General features: G+C 33.5%; 1 protein-coding gene across 1 annotated transcript in view; it reads right to left on the bottom strand.

Moving 5' to 3' along the window:
- Nucleotides 1–12,087, bottom strand: part of LOC138711793 (uncharacterized) — a 554,979-nt gene that overhangs the window by 380,031 nt on the left and 162,861 nt on the right. The window lies entirely within an intron of this gene.

Raw genomic sequence — 12,087 nt, 5'->3', positions numbered from 1 at the left:
AATTTAGAAAATTATATTTCAAAAGAAGGCGAATTTTTGGATCAGGAAACAAGTTTAAATTGTTATTTCTATAAATGTAGCCTATGTGTACCTATGGTAAACATTAATTTCTATTTCTACGACGACACTAATATCAGAGTATGCAAAACGATGTTCTTCAATTTGCGTATAAAACGTTGGAGTGCATAACTGTGAACATGATGTTAGGCTGTTTGTGGACAGGAAACACCGCTCAGAGAGGGCATATGAAGTGGAATCATACCTATTGTCACACCATAAAACTGTAAATACTGGAGCAAACCACTTAATAGTATATTCAAATGACGTGTGGATTACAAAATAGAAACCAGTACATAGCTTCATTTTAAGCCTCCGTTGGCCATCACTCACTGTTTAAGGAATAGACTATAAATTTCTAGAATTTGGACATTACTTCCTCCCTAATGACAGGGACTTCAGCACTATTGAGTCAGCTAAACACAAAGCCAAAACTCTCTTTATCGTAGACGATTATGTGGGTTTAATGCAACATTGTAGGAGAAAAAAACATTCGTTGTAAAGAAAATGGAACAATCAGACTTCCTTAATATCAAAGATATTGCAAAATGCAATTTTTTGGTGTGTTAACACTACAGATGGTAACGAGGTCCAATGGAAGAAAATTAAATGGCTGAGGCGAGAATCAGCTGAACCAATGAAAATTAAATTTCGTTGCTAGAAGCAATTTTTCAAAAGTTTAGAAATGGAAAAGTATGCACTGAGGCAGCTTTTGGAGATGGCCCACTAGCAGATTTTTGTTTAGACAAGATAAATGTAATGCCATATTGGGCCAACTCCAAGACTTTGAAATATGTATAATTTCATGATATAATTAGGGCAAAATATATCTTTTTCTTTTTTATGTCATATATATATATAATTTAATCAATTCCTTCTTTAAATTAAATTCATAATTACTTATTAATATGCATTCAATGAATTATTTTATGTATTTAACTTTGACTCAATTTTTCTCAGTTTCATGAAAATAGCACTTGGCCCACTATGGCTCTCAGTCCTTCATATGGGATGTAGCTTCTAGTAGCATGAACATTCGATAGTTTGCGCAACTTTACAAACTCACGTTCTTGCGTTTAATAGCATGGGTTACACTTACCCCAAATTTACAATTACCCCGATTCACCTTACAATTTTAGGACATATAAACACAGTAACTTGGGTGCCACATATGTTCCCAAAGTAATAAGACACTGACAGAAAAAAAATACTTCGAACATATCTGTGGAAATAGCAAGCAATAACAAAAATCTAACGATGACGCTAACATAAATAATATTTTATAAAGAACAATCGTCCTTGTACTAGCAAACGAGTCAGAACTGTGAGTTACTAAAAAGACAAGAAGGAAATTCAAACCTCAAGTGAAATTAGCGCTAAAGTATTCTTTCCAAACAGCAAAGAAGTTTCGATATAAGCGATATATTTGATAGGCCTATACTTAAAATTGTTATAAATGAAAAATAAACAATCATAAACAGCATGAAAATGCAAAACAATAACAAAAGAATACCCATCGAATGCTATAATACAAACCGAAAGAAAAAATAAAGTCTGGAAGACAGAACAAAATGGGGATGTGACGAGCTTAAATAGTTCATTACACTACATTGAGTCTATAGTGCCAAAGTTGTTTACAGCAAATGTTTCGTTCGAAGTCTGGCTAAAGCAATGATTTATACTACTGATGAATTTTTTATCTTATTTATAAATAATTTTGGCAGTCGGGATCTCCACAGCATCCGTATTGATTCGGTATCGCATGTACATTGCAATTATGTCAGTCGGATGGAAAGCAAATAGCATTACGATGTGATTTCGAGGGATGATGTGGCCCCAGGCAGCGAGTATCGAGTGCACAATTGTGATGCGGAGATATAATCTAATACGACACAGCAGGAAATTGAGTTATGCTTGGAGGAAAATGGGTGTTAGATACCACACTTCAACCAATATACGAATTATACTAAAAAATCGCTACATTAAATATAATCCTCCGTAAAGGCCCATTCATTATGAAAACGTTAACTTTAACGCGAAAAGGGGTGGGTTTATAAACTGCAGAGGGGGCTGCATCATATAGGAATGGGATGGGTGTGGGAGAAAGGAGAGAATAACAGGAGGAATGTATGGCGTAATGTGAAGATGCGTTTAATTGATATCGAGAGGCAAGAGATTCAGCTCCAATGTTCGGAAAAGTCATCACTACATTTACAATCAGATCTCATGCTTAACTGGGGGAGGTGTGACCACATAAATTCTTGTAACAAAGACAGCAGAGCAGGTTTAGCGTGGCTAAGATTGGGGGCGTGGAAGGGTAATAAAATTGTCAACGAAGAAGGAGAGCGTCTTTGACCTCTTTGCAAAGAAAAGGATTCCTATAAACATATTTTATTACAGTGTGTCGAATTGGAACATGTACGGAGTAAATATCTACCACTCTCGATGCTAAGTCAGAATAGGAGTTCGCTTGCATGTTTCGACCTCATGGGGAATAGAGAATGGGAACAATAGACTGGATTGTTCCTCTTGAAGGCGAGAAAGATTAGAACTTCAGCTGTTAAAGTTTGTGACGCGAACTGAGGAACAGATAATAGTATCCACCCAACTGTACACTTTTATGTCTTTTAGGTTAGGATATATTATATAATGTATTTTATTGTGTCATTTCCATTTTAATATGTGTGTTCTTTTAGAGAGTAGTTGGATGTAATCATAGGTGGGGGGGAACCTACAAAGGAGGACTTGTTTTGGGTACATAGCACATACGGTCAGAAGACCCGTGCATTGGATTTTAGAGAAAGTTATGATAATATAAAATCTGTATGTATAATATTACTCAATAAATCCATCTTTCTATCCATCTAAAAAAACTTTAACACAAGAATGTAAACATTACTATAATAATAATAATAATAATAATAATAATAATGATTTATTTTAGCTGGCAGAGTTAAGGCCGTAAGGCCTTCTCTTCCACTCAACCAGCAAAAAGTGTATATACATATGCATGAACTTACAAAGAATCCAACAATTTGATTGAGATGAGAGTTACATGTATACAAAAGTTATTTACAAATTAAACAACAAAATACTATGAACTATTAATTAAACACTGAAATAAACTGTGTAGCAGAATTAAACTAAAATACATAGAATGTTAATATATTTCAAATAATATTAGATAATAGAAAGAGATTATTACGAGACAATTAAAATACAGCACAATCAGGATGATGTCTAAAGAAAAAAGTAACAATGTAGTCAGTGATAGTTTAAATCAGTATGATTGGAGTGAAATGCTAATAAGGTTATCTTTTAAGCTGTTCTTAAAGGTGTTTATTGTCTTGCAGCCCCTAATACTTTGTGACAAGGAATTCCATTGACGCGAGGTGGATATTGTAAAAGATGATGAATAACAAGATGTTCTATGAAGAGGTATACTTAGCGTGCCACAGATAAGTGATCTGGTATTTACATCGTGGTTAGAGTATAGATAAGAGAAACGAGACGAAAGGTAATTTGGTGTTGAAGTGTGCAGAATTCGAAAGAGTAAAGACAAAGAGTGTAAAGTTCTACGTTCTTTAAGTCGGAGCCACGAGAGACTTGCGAAGGACGGTGATATGTGATCATACCGTCGGATGTTGCACACGTATCTGACGCACATATTCTGAGCTCGCTGTAACTTGACTGACAATTCAGAACTTAGGTCACTTAACAAAACGTCACAATAATCGAAGTGCGGCGTTACTAGGGTTTGCACTGGGGTAAGTTTTAGTTGCTGGGGCAAGAAGTTTCTCAAGCGACTCAAACAGTGAATGGAGGAACAGATTTTTTTTATCGTTTCTTTAACTTGAAAATTCCAACTTAGATTATTATCAAAAAAGAAGCCAAGATTTTTTACGACAGATGAATAAGGGATTAGCGTGTTGTTAAGAGTAACAACTGAAAGATTACTGTTATTAATAATGGTAAGTAGTTGAGTCATCATTCACTATGGAAAGTTGACGTCATCATTTAGTCTGAAATAATACGAGTATATCCCAAAAATATAACTGAAAATCACGCAGAAGAATCACATAGAAGTGCAGTCGAAGTAAAAATGAGGATTGATTGATTACTTATTTACTTATGGCTTTTAAGGAACCCGGAGGTTCTTTGCCGTCCTCATATAAGCCCGCCATCGTTCCCAATCCCGTGCAAGATTAATCCAATCTCTAACATCATATCCCGCCTCCCTCAAATCCATTTTTATATTATCCTCCCTTCTACCTCTCGACCTCCTCAAAGTTATTTCTCCCTCCGGCATCCCAATTCTGGATTCGCCCATACGTTCTACATGCCCTGTCCATCTCAAACGTCTGGATTTAATGTTCCTATTTATGTCAGGTGACGAATAAAATGCGTGCACTTCTGCGTTCTGCAACTTTCTTCTTTCTCCTGTAACTTCATCCCGCTTAGCCCCAAATATTTTCCTAAGCACCTTATTCTCAAACCTCTTAACCTCTTTTCCTCTCTCAAGATGAGAGTCCACGTTTCACAACCATACAGATCAACCGATAATATAACTGTTTTACAAATTCTAACTTTCAGTTATTTTGAGAACAGACTGAATGATAAAAGCTTCTCAACCGAATAATAACAGGCATTTCCATATTATTCTGCGTTTAATTTCCCCCTGGATGTCATTTATATTTGTTACTGTTTCTCGAAGATATTTGAATTTTTCCACTTCTTCAAAGGATAAATTTCCAATTTTCATATTTCCATTTAGTACTATGTTCTGGTCACAAGACAAATTATTTATGTTAATACAATTTGAAAAAGTGACGATGCAGCAGTGCAGCTTATGTTTGTTCGAACTACAACTACTGTATATTAGGTATGAGCATAGTTATGGTCAATGTATTATAGTTTAGCTATAATGTTAAGAATAAGATAAAATAAATGAAGGCATTACTATACTGTTGCATTTCTTGTGAATGGAGATTTTTTCCCTGATAATATACAGTATTATTTTCAGATTATTATCTTTATAATGAATGATATGTTTTGTCATAAAGACAGAGGATTCTTAATATTTTGTAAATGACGCCATTTTATTTTATTTCAGCCAGTAAATTCATAAACCCCACATGTAATTAAATTAAATTTTTCAGGAGAAACAGAAAACTGTACAAATATTGTTGTGTTGGGATTAGAATATTTATTTTATGTATACTTATGATGGGTAAGTAGAAGCTTACAGAGAAAACCCTGATACTCTGGGTCAAATAGTAATGAAGAAAATAAACATGATATGTAATGAACATGTGGGATTTTTTTAATTCTTAGGCGCAATTAAAATAATTAACAGATTAACTGGCGTATATTTCCTTCTTTAATGTTTTATATAATTACAAATTTTGAGTTCATTCTTGCAAAATTCTAATAAGTCAAGTATAAAATCAAAAGAAAAATTGTTATTCAATCAAATGACTTATTTTAATGTTAAATATACAGTTATAAATTTGTATTATATTTATTAAAAATGTTAACGTTTTCGCCATGCAATATGGCATCTTCAGATATTGATTAGAGGTATGAAAACAAAACATTGCAATAAGATTGTGAAGACGAACATATCAAAGTATAGTTAGTGAATGTCAGAGTTAAAAATTTTAAAATAATGAAATACTTAAGCCTACAAATTATAATCAAGATTTGTAACTACGCATATTCAATCAAATAACAATGTGAAATTACGTTAAAATATATGTACATGAATACTACTTGTCAAATGGGTGTATCACAAGTAGGAATTTATGAATATAAAATTCTTCAGCTCTATTTATACAATTACTACATATGTTGGAATATTGAAACCCACCTGGCATTTATTGATATGAAGAAAGCCTTCGACAGAGTAGATAGAAATATATTATTGAATATTTTAGCACATTATGGTATTCCAAATCAATGAATAACAGCTATTTACAATATTTATAATAATCAACATATACAGGTTAGGATTGAAAACAAATATTCAGAATGGAAACGAATAATCAAGGAGTGAGACAGGGTTGTAGTTTATCTCGTCTATTATTTATAATATACATGAATCACATTATTAAGGAATGGAGATTGAAACCACATGGAAGTATACCGATGTCGTTTGTCCCAAATAGTTACCTTACTATTTGCTGATGATAATATGTTTATAACAACTTCAGAAGATAACTTACAACGTTTGGTTTACAACTTTAATGATATGGCAGAAAGTTTCAATATGGAAATTTCAACTGATAAATCTAAAGTGATGGCTTTTTTAAGAAAGGAACCAGTCCGTAGCAAAATATGCATCAATAATAAGATCATCGAACAAGTCAAACATTATAGTTATCTCGGTTACCAAATTTCATATGAAGAAGAAAAGGATTTGAATGAGAAAATTATTAAATTCAACAGAACAATGGGGATAATTAATCAGATATTCAAACCAACCTTAGTACAAAAATACATGCGCACCAGAATTTATAAAACATTGGCCAGACCTATACTCTATTTTGGTAGTGAAGCTTGGACGATTCGTAATATTGATTCACAAAGATTAACGGCGGCAGAAATGAGATTTATGCGTCGTACAGCGGGATACACGAGAATGGATCATGTTAAAAATTTTGACATTATGAAAGAACTGCAGATTGAACCGATTACGGAATATCTACAGAAATACAGACAAAACTGGAGATCACATGTCATCAGAATGCCTCGTTCTAGAATTCCACGCCAAATTTTAAATTACCATCCTGTGGGCAAGAGATCCTTGGGCAGACAGTTCAAGCGTTGGCAAGAGACCGTAACGGGCCACTAGGCCCAATACATGCAAGGATGATGATGATTACATATGTTGAATTTTAAAATTATAAGAGTATCATTTTTAATAAATAAAATGTAAACTTATAACTGTATGATTTACATTAAAATAGGTCATATGATTGAATAACAATTTTTCTTTTGAAATAATTATAATTTTGTAACAGTCAACCTTCAGGGTATTTGTATATTTTGGAATAGGACATGTTTATATAATTTTCGTCTGGAAGGTACGATTTGAATTTCTATAGATCTACCAATTTCTTCCGGTTTACAGGAACTCTCTCTTGGTATGCAGAGGTCGTAGCCAATCTGGAAAATGCAGAAACCCCACATGTATACAATATATGGTGTTGAACTGAGATATTTGCACACTTCACTACTGAATACTGGGAGTGAGCACATGTGTGCTTTCTGTTTGTAACGATGCTTCTACATCTGAAATGCACGAAATCCATGTAATCTCGATTTTCATAAAAAGTCGACGTGTGCGGTTTCTAAATTTCCTGATTCATTTGTTTCCTCCAGCGTTCTCCGATAGTGTTCTATTTTATGCGCCTTCATATAGTGTTTTTGTTTCAATATAGTCGCGGACATTACCGAAAACGAAAAGCTTGGAAATTGCAAGCTTCTGCGCTTACGTTTTCGTTCAATTTTAGTGTTAAGATTTACGAAAATCATTGTGAAATATTACATTAAATAACCTGATCCAAGCTTTGGCGTTTATGTAGCGTTTTTGTTTATTTTTCATTGTGAATGAGCCTTTGCAGTAGCAGTGATGTTTCTGGCTATAAATCCATATCCTGTGTTCATTCCCGGGCACAGTAGAGTTTCACTTCCCTTCCTGTAGGCCTATCGCGAGAAGCGGTAGCTTTGCACCTTATTCACCATAAGTGCAAGGAGTCCTATTATTATTATTATTATTATTATTATTATTATTATTATTATTATTATTATTATTATTATTAAAGACATAGCGTTGGTTCAAAATCCTCATTTATAGAACGTGATTGTGACTTGGAATAATGTGTTAAATGTGTTGTAAGGACTTGTCGACAGTCTTTTTAATTGGTTTATTTTACGACGCTTTATCAACTGTTAAATTTATCTACCGTCTGAATAAGATGAAGGTGAAAATGTCAGCGAAATGAGTCCAGGGTCCAGCGCCGAAAGTTACCCAGCATTTGCTCTTAATGGGTTGAGGGGAAATCCCGGAGAAAAACCTCAAACAGGTAGCTTGTCTCAACCAGGCTTTGAACCAGGGCCCGCTCGTTACACGATCAGGCATGCTAACCGTTAATCCACAGCGGTGGAGACAAACACAGAGCGTCTTAGATGTACATATTTATATACTTAATTATATAAAAAGGCGCTATGCAGCTGCACCATTCAAAAACTTTTGTCATTGTTCAATAGCTACTTTAGAGTTAAGGATGCAAGTACCAGTCTCCATTCTTGTATTTCAATTTAAAGTCAATAATAAACAATTTTTTTCTTGGGAACGATAAATGCGGTAGCTTCCCGTTGCTTTCCGCACACCACTCTCTCTTTCGCATCTTAAAAATATCCCAGGGGGCCCCAGCGCGGAGTTGAGGAGAGTGGATTTGACTAATTAGGCCCTCCGGACTTCACCGAAATTCACCGCAAGGGTTAAATATCAGTTGTATCAGGGTTAAACAAAAGGAATTGGTTGGGTCACTGGCTGAGAAGAAACTGCCTACTGAAGGTTGCACTGGAAGGAATGGTTAACGGGAAAAGAGTTCGGAGTAGAAGAAGATATAAGGTGATAGACGACATAAAGATATATGGATCATATGAGAAAACAAAGAGGAAGGCAGAAAATACGAAAGATTGGAAAAAGCGGGGATTGCAGTGAAAGATCTGGCCTTGGGCAGAACACTAAATGAATGAATAAACAGTGTTTGATTTTATAATATTCGGAAATCGACAAAAAATAAATAAATTTTTACATAAAGGATGAAAAATAATTAAGGTATCTGTAACCAATGATATGACAATCAAATCAAGATAATAAGTTTAAGACTTTTTCATATTTTCTAATTCCGTTTTCTTTTTAGTATACGAATATCTAAAAATAAAACAACAAAATTTTCTGTAACTGTTATTAAAAATACAAAAGCAAAAGGTGTCAAAACTCTAACTGAAATAATTCTTGAGATATAAAATAAACACGATTTGTGATTAGACAGTGTGTTGGTGCAATGTATAGCCTACTGCTTGGCATCAAACCACTCAACTTCGAACTTGCCGTAGAATTAGAGAACAACTCTCCATACACTGCCTAATCACTCCTGAGTTAGGTTGAATTTATATTATTTTACCTATTAAAAAAAGTTAAAATCATTTGAACGAAAGAAACAAAACATCGGGAATATTTTTACTATAAATAACACGTAGTCTTTCCCATCTTTTAGCCCTTCACACATTGTCTAATTTTCATTAAGGGGAGAGATTATTGCAGAAGAATTGTGAAAATGTTATGGATTTCTTCCCCCACTTAAAACTCCATTACTATGCGTACTTTCATCTTGTCAACGGAATTTGTCTAATTTCACTCCTAAGTTGGTTTAAAAAGTGTTTTCCTAATGGCTGTGTCGACGTGGCCAATTTGAAATCTGCAAAAAATTAATTTAAACTCAATTTCCCGTAACTTATATTTTTTTCCTATTTTACACCATAATAATTTATAGTAAATATTACCCAATTCTACTGAAATATCGACAGTACACAAAGAATTGATTGATAAATATACGTAAGAATTTAAATTTGAAATAATGATAAAACTGGTTTTATTAATTTCTATTATTAAAATTTTGTGAATTTAAAATTGTCACAAAGAAAGTATTTCATATTATGTACATTTAGTGTAGAGCCCGGTTTTCCATATATGGAGACTCAGCTGTAAAATTTACACAGAGTTCAACAGTAATTGAGAAATATAAACTATAACTTAATCAAAAAATTACATAATATATCAAAAATAATTATACCTCTCGAAAGAATTACCCAATTCATCTGAAATTTCGTATAATACTATTACTTGTTAGCATAAATAGAAAAAAGGTTTTAACATTTAAAAAGAGTGTCCTCTTAATGGGACCGGATTTTAACAAATTCTCGCAATGACAACATGAAAACCATTTAAAATAGGACTATGGGATTTTTACTGATATATTTTTTTTACTCTATAGCTACTATCACAATTTATTTCTCTGTCAAGTTTTGAGGTACTCTGTACTCAGTCAGCAATTGAAACATATTGTATTAAATGTATGTAAGACACAACTTTCCGCACTATTACAATTTTCAAGCCAAATAAAAGTGAAATTACCTATGTTTTCGCGTAGGCTTCTAAGAAAACAAAATGTCTTCGTTCACTATAGGCCTAAGTCATATAATTTCTGCTGGATTCGAACACAGGTCAACTAAGAAATAGCTGAATTCAAACGGTTGATATCAGAGTTTTTAAATCAATTTTTATTACTGCATAAATCGGCACCAAAATTCTAAAATACTGTTGGCTGTTACGAGTTAATTTCTTACATGAATTTTGCATAATTATGCTACAATTCTTTACATTACTTGTAGTTTTCTGTTTATTGTAACTTTGTGTAACTTACACAATGCATATTTCCATAAATACAAGACTATTGCTTTCACTTGGTATCTGTTGTCTTTTAACTTTTACTCCACAAAATTTGTTTTATTACTGCACATATTGGTTTAATGCTGCACGAATTGTGTATGACTGCACACTAAAAAACTCTGGTTGATATTATATTATATAGTTGTCTGTACTATATCTTTTGCAGCTTATTGTTACTATGTGCAATTAGAATGCAATTCTAGTGTATACTATTGTATGGTCCTCCCAACCCTTTAGCAAATTTGTATGCAATGCTCGGCGTCCAAGCGTCTCCAAGTACTTTGTGTTCATACGCCCTCAATCTAAACTGCCCCTCTGTTTTGCAGATCCCATCCACGTTGTCATAACGTCTGTGTTCGGACACGAAACATTAGTTATGTTCAGACGACCGTTACTAATTACAACAGCGACCTGGAAATGATTACACGTTCATACAAATGCCTCCCTACCCTATGCCCCCATGCTCATGTGTAATCTACGGATTTAGCTATCTTTGTTAGTACTAAGCCTGAATGTTCGCCCCTTGGACGGTAAAAGCTTAATTGCTCCTATAGTAGCAAAACAAACTCGGCATATAAATTATTGCATGGTAATTGTTACTGCTCCATGAGCATTGACCTAAGCATTGAATTTCTCAGGAAAACTCACCGAAGAGGAGAGAAATCTTTCATTTTTTACTTTGGATATCCATACCTTCAAGAAAACAAAAGACCATGTATCCTCAAGTTCAGAAATGGCCCGAAAATATAAACAGATCACTTGCGAAACAAACCTATGTTTAAGACAGAACACGCCCGTTTTTATGCTATTACTCTCTTACTACGTCATACTACTTTTGACCAATAAAACGGTACGAAAGGACGTATTTCAACAAATCATGGCTGCTTATCGCACAATTTTATCGCGTCTCTAGCATTTGTTTCTTTGTTTGCCAACATTTGAAACTGCGCTGGTCTGGACGTCAAAAAAAAAAAAAAAAAAAATATATATATATATATATATATATATATATATATATATAATTACAAACCACTCCAGTCGATGCACAGCAGTTTCAAATATGACTCGCATTGGCATTCAAGAACAAGAATTAATAAAAATCACTGATCATACCTATGCATCTTCTGAAATCCGATTTACAATAAATGAAGAGCACCATTCGGAAATCCTGAATAAGTTGAATACACCATGTAGGCCTAAATCAACGAGTTCCACTTCTATTACGCACACGTCCAATATAACATCAATTGAACCACCAACCACATTCAAATTTGAAAATTGTACATTCAATAATTATTCCTTTTAAAATTATTCATTCTGAAATTCTGAATAAGTTGAATACACCATGTAGGCCTAAATCAACGAGTTCCACTTCTATTATGCACACGTCCAATATAACATAAATTGAACCACCAACCACATTCAAATTTGAAAATTGTACATTCAATAATTATTCCTTTTAAAATTATTCATGTTTATTTTTTATGTCATCGTCGTTAATTAAAACT

This window comes from Periplaneta americana, chromosome 13 (assembly GCF_040183065.1).
Source record: "Periplaneta americana isolate PAMFEO1 chromosome 13, P.americana_PAMFEO1_priV1, whole genome shotgun sequence".
NCBI lineage: Eukaryota > Metazoa > Arthropoda > Insecta > Blattodea > Blattidae > Periplaneta > Periplaneta americana.
The sequence above is the reverse complement of the archived record's forward strand: the minus strand, read 5'-3'. Positions and strand labels throughout refer to the sequence as shown.